At 38.8% G+C, this 9,021-nt stretch overlaps 1 long non-coding RNA gene across 1 annotated transcript; it reads left to right on the top strand.

Moving 5' to 3' along the window:
* Positions 1 to 786: 786 nt before the first annotated feature.
* LOC308178585 lies at positions 787 to 7,680 on the top strand. Its single transcript, XR_013939838.1, has 3 exons — positions 787 to 939; positions 5,907 to 6,002; positions 7,231 to 7,680. It is a non-coding gene; the product is annotated as an uncharacterized lncRNA (long non-coding RNA).
* Positions 7,681 to 9,021: the final 1,341 nt, after the last annotated feature.

Genomic DNA, 9,021 nt, shown 5'->3' with positions numbered 1-9,021 from the left:
TTTAAACTGAACTGACTTTCTATGTTTTGGAATACTGAAATCTATACTGAGCTCTGTGGAAATTACTTCATGTTGTATGATGTAGAACACATCCTCCTTTCCCCCCCCCCCCCTTTTTTTTTTTTTGTGTCTGTATGTGTCTGTGTGGATTGCACAGCTAGAAAATAACTTGAAATAGAATTGTTACTAGTTATTTATTTGCAAAATCAAAGCCTGTTGAGTAGCTTTCACACCATTTTCAATTGCCTGCCTTATATGAGCTGTTTTGCCCACAGCTGTAAGCCAACACACTTCTTTACTATGGAAGATCTTCATTAAAAATTGAGTTGTATAGCAGATGTAGCTAGAAATAACAATACTGGTGAAATTCATAAACAAACAAACAAGCAAACAAAAACCCAGGAGTCAACAGGAGCTGCAACATTCAGAGGCAGGACTTCTTCCAGCACTTAGGAAATAGTAAACAGGAATTAGAACGGCCGGTTCTGATCAGCTGCCTTGGATGTGTCTCCTCCCAACCTATTAATGATTTCACAGGTATACCACCTCAGTCAAACTCTCCACCTGATACTGTTTTATCCATAAAAAGAAAATTACCTCCATCCTAGTAACACTTAGCACACTGGCACAAATTCAAAGGATCCGCATGTGGTTTTAACAGCTTTTAATTACTGGCATCTCAAAAAGGATATGAAAAAAAGGTGGGTGCATCACATCTGACTAAACAAAGATATCTCTGAGCTAGCTACTCCCTTTATAGGCAGTGATGCCAAAACAGGTGCTTGCAGGGCACAATTTAGCTTGCCTACTTTAAGGGCTTAATTCTTTTGCTTAAATTTTAGGCAGTTTAAATAGCCTAGGTATGAAAAGTTGGATGTGGGGCCTATAAGTTATATGTGGTCTGGGCTACTAGACTTCTATTAGAGTCTATCAAGCTCTGTAAGTACTATAACTTGAATGAGAGTCTGTTGTAACTATTCCCTGCAAATCAAGAAGCTGCCTAAACAGCTTGCTCTTTAACCTCAGCTCTGAGGTGATATATATCCGGAGTTTACTGATGTGCTATCAGCCAGTTCCGTAAACCAGATGTGTGGGAAAAGAAACAGAATGAGGGAAATATACCTTTGAATCTGAGGAGGTTGTAGGAGAGAAATTCATCCCCCCTAACTACAGGTAATGAAGGATCTAGGATGCCTTGGTGGGTTCCTGAAACCTTGTGATTCCATGAGTGCTGTTCGGGGCTTTGTGTCCCCAGGCTGATTTATCAGTCTTTGTCAGCAGCAGGCTTCCTTCTAGGAGCCTGCAGAGACTGGAATACAGCTGTGAGTCCTTTGGCCTTGAGAAAACTTGAAAGGCAGCGGAGAACAAGACATAAACCTCGTGAGTGATGGAAAACAGTCTGAGAATCAGCTATGAACCTGTGCCAAACCAGTTGGAAATCTCTCCAGGGCAGCCTTGAGCTTATTATTAGCCATCTTCTAACTGGTTTTAAACGTTTCCTATTTATTTATTTATTTTCAAACCAATAACCAGGTGTGTACAGTACATAGGCCTGAAAGAATATAAGGCAGGAAAGAGATATAAGTAAACAGTAGAGAGGCAAGAAGCTGAGTTCAGAGATAACTTACTTCAAAGATTCAGTGGAAGCTGCCTACTAGAGAGAGATGATGTGATCCAACAGTGCTTAGGTCTATTGTTTCATCCACACGCAAGTCCTGGACTCAGCTGCTCAAGAACTGCATTGGGTTTACGTGGCAAGGTTTTGGTAGCAGGGTGGTTGGTGCTGCAGTGGTGGCCTCTGTGAGCAGAGCCCAGCAGCTGCCTCATGTCAGATCAGAGACTGCTACAAAAGGGACCCACCACCAGCCAGAGCCATAGGAGGCTTCTGTGAGAGGGAATTGAAGAAGGGGGAAAAAAATGCTGCACAGTAGCAGGAGAGGGGAGTTAGAAAATGTGAGAGAAGCAGCCCTGCAGACACCAAGGCCAGTGCAGCAGGAGGGCAGGAGGTGCTCCAGGCACGCAGCAGCAGTTCCCCTGCGGCCTGTGGAGAGGCCCCTGGTGGAGCAGGCTGTCCCCCTGCAGCCCATGGGTCCCACACGGAGCAGATCTCCACGCTGCAGCCCGTGGAGGAGCCCCCGGTGGAGCAGGTGGATGTGGCCTGGAGGAGGCTGCGGCCCATGGAGAGCCCCCGCAGGAGCAGGCCCCGGGCCGGAGCTGCAGCCCGTGGAGAGGAGCCCACGCAGGAGCAGGGGGTCTGGGGGGAGCTGCCGCCCGTGGGGGACCCGTGCTGGAGCAGTTTGCTCCTGGGGGATGGACCCCGTGGTACGGAGCCGTGTGGGAGCAGTTCTTGAAGAGCTGCTGCCTGTGGGCAGCCCCCGCAGGCTCAGTTGGGGAAGGATGGCATCCCGTGGGAGGGACCCCACGGGGAGCAGGGGCAGAGAGGGACCGTGAAGGCGCGGAGGAGACGAAGTGTCAGGGACTGACTGCAGCCCCTATTCCCTGCTCCCCTGTGCTGCTGGGGGGACGAGGTAGAGGAGGGTGGATGGGGGAAAGTGTTTTTAGTTTGCTTTTGTTTCTTACTGCTGTAGCCTGTTAGTAATAGGCAACAAATTATATTAATCTCCCTATGTTTAGCCTGTTTTACTTGCAAAGGTAATTGGTGAGTAATTTCCTTGTCCTTATCTCAATTCTTGAGCCCTTTTTCATTGTATTTTCTCCCTGTTCTTTGGGGGGGAGGGTTGGAATTTAGCTGTCCTTGAGGGTGAAAGCACCACAACACTACTATTGTTAATTTGTTATAATATGTGTGTGTGTGTGTGTTATTTACAAATAATTCTAGACATTACTTGAATAAAATGGAAACACTTTGTCTTTAGTTTTTCTTTTGGTTTGTTGCTTCATCAGTAGTTGGTCACAATGTTATTGATGGCAGGAATATAAGTGATGCAATAATAATAAGGATAAAAGGATAATAGAGGTTTTTTTTCTACCTTTGTATCTCGAAATGCCAAAATGTTGTTGTTTTATGGCAAACAATGACATAAACAGTAGATTCAATAAGATCATAAATCTGCACCTACATAAGAGGCAGACAGACTTTCCACGGTTTCTGAGAGGAAAAAAAAATAACAACAAACATAGTAAAACTTAGGACTATGAGACAATATCTAACTGACTATATTCAAAGCATGAACTGTAGACAGCAAGTATTAAAAATGTTAACTGCTCTACCACAGGAGAACCTAATTTGTTTTAGAAATAAATATTCCTTTCCTCCCTTGAGAAAATTCTTTATTAGTGTTTAAAATAGTAGTGGACCAGAGGGATAGCAGAGTATATTTTAAGTAACAATTTCCATACAAATATAACTGCAGACTATTTAGCTGTGCATTTCTATGCATCTATCACCAATGTATCTCACCACAGTTGGGGCCCAACATTTCATTTGCATTGATTAGTGAAATTTAACACAAACGTGTTCTAGATATATTAGTAGAATTATTTTCCACTTGAAGAATAAAAAATACGGAATTTAAATACAACACTTTTCAAGCCATGTCTTAGATACTGTAGTAAATTGCCTGTTCTTGCTGCGTGAATGAAATTGTCTTTCCCTCTAGACAATTAAAGTCTTGCCTACCTAGTCTGTATTGTTTGCATGCACTAATTGGATGTATGGATGTGTTTCTGAGATCTGACAAGGGTCTTCAGTTTCCTGGAAAAGTCCCAAAAACATGAAAAGTGGATTCTGGTTATGGAGGGAAGATGAGTGACTGACAGAAGAGATACTAAGGCAGTTTCAACTGAAGTATGCTGTGACTTTACTGAGAGCTGATTGTGGAAATTTCAGAATTGTCGCTAAAATTCAGTGCTATGTTTATCTGAAGACTCCTAAATGCTAGTGTCACTTGGCAGCAAAGATATTCCAGGGGCAAAACAGTGGTCAGTAGGCCTTTAAAAAAACAACCAGCCTACCCATCCCCACACAAAGCTGAACCCTACTGGTGTTTTGAGTAATCCAGAACCATTTAATTTTACAGCTGAGCTGGAGCTGTTGATTAAAGGGGCTTTCTTGAGATGTTTTCAGTTTTGTGTTTTGGTTTTGCTTTTTGTTCAGAAAAGTAAGTAACTAATCTCCTAATATTTCCTGCGTTTAGTCCTAATTCAACTCAAGAATACAGAGAGGGGCTTGAATAATTCAAATAATCAATGCTGTTTTTTCTGACTACGTTGTATGTGTGAATGTAGAGCTGAGTTTCCAGATTGACGGCCAGGCTGTTGCCAGTTCTGTAGGTATGATCCAGGAATAGAGAACTGCTGTTTTCAGGGCTGTCATTTCAGCATTTGAATAGAAACAGGACTCACATATTATTTAAAGGACCGTACCATGCATACATTCTAAATATGCTTTACTATTACAAAGTCTAAAAGGAAAGCTATCATTTTAGAAGCTGTCATCTGACAAGTGGGTGTTGGAGTCAGGGTTTTACAAGTGCTGTTCTCTCTCTCAATGTTGCTCACCAGTTGGATGGAAAGAAATGTTTAGGGCAGATATCCTCGGTGGGCAAAGTTCAATAACATTTTTTTATTATTATTATAGATAATCTTAGTACTTATTTACAGCAATCATTTTGTTTGTTTGTTTTCAGACATTTAGCATATTGTCCAATTAACATATACAACTTTTAGCAAACCAGTGCTCATTATCAAAGAAGACCTGATCCACAACATCTAAATTTGCTGATAACTGGTAAAGGGATAGTCTCATCCAACTCAAAATCACTGTTATTGCAACGTAATTCATATACGTTTCTTGTCAAAGGGAAATATCACTCTGAAGTTAACACATCTTTTTAATTCCCAGTGCTAGTGGTGTGATTTTGTCAGTTGATGGGGACTAAACTTCCATTACAGTGTTCTCAAAGCTAATAGCAAATGACTATTTAGAACTCTCACAGCCACATACACTCATCTTTTAGAAAGTATTGTGCATACCACTCATCAAGCCCATCAAGCAAATACTGAGGTGCTTTTACTTTCTGCTTGACGTTTTAAATATGTATCTCATTATCTAAATGTCCATTATAGTCACTTATTTTATTGATCTGAAATAACACAGTTGCAGCCAATATGTTAAAATAATATTAGAGATACAAATTAAAACCAAAACAAGGACATTTCTAGTGTAGGTTGTCACTTCCAATGAGTGGAATGACAGTGTAAGCTTGAATTTCCTTGCTTTTGTCAGTTCTCATTAGACTCTTAACATTAAATTAATGTACTATGAAGTCACTTTTTTAACTTTTATTGCTTGAATAAAATATAACTAGAATGGATACCATGAAAACTGAAATGAGAAGAAAAATGAATATAATTTTTGTAGTGGCTTTTGGTTATAAAAAGCCACAACTAAAGGCTTAGTACAATGCCTGTCTGTCGTTAGAGGCCACAGAGCAAATACCCCAACTTTTGTACAAAGCACAACAGTCTCCAAGCAAAATGATTTTGAAGATCTCTGTTCTTCCTTGTTTCTGTAGTAGCATGTTTTTCTTAAATGTTATTTATTGCACGAGGTTTCAAAGAACATAAGCTGGAGTCAATGTGTTTTAATGTGGTAAGCACTTGTGGTCAGACTTACTGTCAGCCAAGTTATCTGTCTTGTTTAACTAGAAATTTTGAAGAAAAAATATTTTGGATTTTGCTAACGAATTTATAGAGCCACTGCTAGCTCGGAGAAATTATAGTTAGTGGCATTCATTGTACTATCACTGATAAGAATGCAAAGCAGTTATGATGTACATTGGAGAAATTCTTCATACTTAGATGAAGTTACTGTGAGACTTAACCATTTCACCAGTAGAGCCATTTTATTCATCGGTCACCTGAGAATTTTTTTTTTTTTTAAGTCTGCACTCATTTCCTACATGTTCTAAGTGTGTGTTTAAGGAACTTACTGCACAATGTCAAAATATCAACCTTCTCCACAGCTGAGAACAATAAAGGTAAGTTCTCTTTTTGTCATTCTGATCATGTCAGGCAACTTCCTTTACTTCTTCTTTTAGTCTTTATCTCTTTCTACTCTACAGCTGAGATTCTCTTATTTTCAAAGCCCTGCACAACCAGAGGGTTATCCAGTAATAGTCGTGATGTCCATTCTTCTTATTTTGCCCGATTTTTTCCTTTAAGAACACTTTTCCTACCCCTTCCTGATTATGAATTGCTTTACATATTAACTTGTATGCTTGTAACTGCCTCCGTATTTTTATAGGTTGAAAAATCTTCCTTTCATCTTTTGATGTGACAAATTCATTTTTTTCCCATATTTTCTAGGTAGTAAATGACATTCCTGAAACTTAATCAGATAGTCAAGAAATGAAAACATTAAAGCATGTCATACGTAGTTTGAATACAAACTTGTACAACATTCAACGTTTTTCTAGGATTGCTAGGATTTTTCTAGGATTGCTAGGTTACGTTAAAAACAAACAAACAAACAAAACAAGAAAACAACCCTACAGCCAGATGAATTAAAAGTAGAATAATACTGCACACGGCAAGAGTGTAATATGACCAGAGCTACTTGTTTGTATAAGCACTTACCTGGGGATCGCAGAAGTAGAAAAATATGCTGAAAATTATATGTCAATATTTTCTGTTTAAATAGGATAAGCATTCTTATGACAGATATTGTAATTTATATTGTGGTAACAAAGTTGGACAATGAAAGTTTAATTTGTGTGAAAATTTATAGCTAGTGGGAAACTCCAAGAGAAGTGATTTTGCACAAATAAAGAAGATACTAGAAATATGTAAATAATTTAAGATGACATGTATCTTTGGTTATAGGTAATAATTATTTATATTAATATGGAGATAAAATATAAATTTTCACTAGAGAATCACTATAAAAATGAGATTAAATTATAGTGAATAGGCTGGGTAAAAAAAAAAGAGAGAAAAAAAAAGAAGAAAATGAGTGTAACAGTTTTATTTTTGTTTTGGAGTTCCAAGGAGAAAAATAGTGCTGTCTAATTTGTAGTCAAACAATGATCAAAAAACAAAACAAAAAAACACAAAGCTAATTCATCACATTCCGTATAGGATAATCTACTTCATAAAGTGCAAGAGCTCTTGTACACTTCCAACTTTTCAATAGTTCATGTTTAGATTTTCCTTAAAATAAATGCCCTATCAGTCAACTCAGAAGAGATACTTCTTTGGTCATTTCAGAAGAAGATCCCCAGGACCAACCACTTCTAAACTGTCATTCCGTATTTAAGGATATCAGCATCACCTTTTTCAGGTTTACACAGAACAGCACATTTTCCTTGACTATTAAGTGTGAATATTCCATTAAATTCAGTGAAGAGACCTTTGGCCCTCAGCTGAGGAAATGCATTCAGAAGTTCTGATATTGTTTGGAACCAGAAGAAATGGGGAGGATCTGACTCTGGGCTCCACAATGACATGCAGAGAGCATTTTTTTGTGATGAACTCACCATGTCCCTTTGGGAATTGTATTGCCTGTAACAACATTTAAATACTACAAAAACAATTATGCTGTAAATACTATATAAATGTATATTTATGCAGACTATATGACCTCCAGAGGTCCATCCAACCTGATTTATTCCATGCTGTTACAAAATACATATTAAATTGTGAATAAAAAGCACTCACTTTTTCACAGTCTGTCTGAATCAAGGGATAATAACCTCCTTAGAGTTGTTGAACCAGGAGAAGGAGCGAGAGCAGTGTGGTCTGCAGCTGGACTGGGAGAAGGATGCTTGCTTGGGACCCTAGGAACTCTGCCTGGAGTTGCAGGAAGGGTGAGCCAGAAAGCCTAGTAAATGCAAGGCTGCATTCTGATCTCTGACAAAAATCCTCAAAAGTCTGTACAAAAACATAGCACATAGCTGTGGTGTCAGGTGTGGTATAGCAGGGTGACTAGATTACAATCTGATGTTAAATGTAGATGACATAGAAGTTCATATTCTACTGAAGATTCTGATTTTTTTTAATAGCATATAAGACAGTGATGTCTGGTCTCCAGAGGGAAAAGGACAAAAGCATATATTTTGATGTCTTCAGCAAAATTTCATATTTGACATCAATACAGCACAGATATCATGCCTGATAAACATCAGATGCTTGTTTCTGCTGCTATAAGTCAATAGAAAGTTTTCAATATATCCTGCTGTAAAGCAAAAGAAATCTGGTCAGAGTTTCTTTATGCTCTGGCTTTGCCAAATCAAGGATTCCTTTTTTCTTTTTTTTTTTTTTTTCCCCTCCATGGGTGCATTTTGCAGGCTGTTTATGAAAAATAAATTGCTGTTGTTTCTGTAGAAATAATTTGGTCTTGCGAGAGTATGAGATCCTTTTTAAGGTAAATATGGTTAAAGAAGAAAACTTCTATATTTTGACAAAGGGCTTACATTTTTGACTGTGAAACTGGGAATGAAGTTGCAAGCAGAAAAAAAAAATCAAATCTAGAAAAGCGAAATTCTAGATTCTAGATCATTGTAAGCATCAAGAATCTTCACGAACTGCTCCAGGATATAACCTTGGCTGTCATGGAGGAGAGAGACTTGCACTCAGTTCTGCACCTGCTTCTTTCCTCGTGAGCTACCTTAAGCTGGAGTGCTTTCCAAGGCAATTTCCTTCTCAGCTCTAAGGATATGGTGACCATCATGCATTTCAGACATCTTTTTCCTACACTCCAAAACCACATGGACATAAAGCAAGCAGTAGGGAGTTGGTTCTGGACCTTCTAATCCTCAGCCACCTAGTTTCAGTCACATTCCCCATGATTCCTAATTTTCATATATTTGCAGTCACGTAACATGATTTCAAGACTTTCAGTTCTCATTTGCAGAGGATTTGAGGGAGTAAGCTCAGTAAAAGGGAGAGCCATTTACAATAACTTTCTTTTAGCAAACACTTCAATAAGGATAATTTTCCTCTGACTTCTTGGTTGATGCAGAAGTAGGCACATAAAAACTACTTTATGTGGGGTTTTAG

The sequence above is a fragment of the Anser brachyrhynchus genome (assembly GCF_964034855.1).
Source record: "Anser brachyrhynchus genome assembly, chromosome: 1".
In the NCBI taxonomy this organism is placed as follows: domain Eukaryota; kingdom Metazoa; phylum Chordata; class Aves; order Anseriformes; family Anatidae; genus Anser; species Anser brachyrhynchus.
This window is presented reverse-complemented; position numbering and strand designations above follow the sequence as displayed.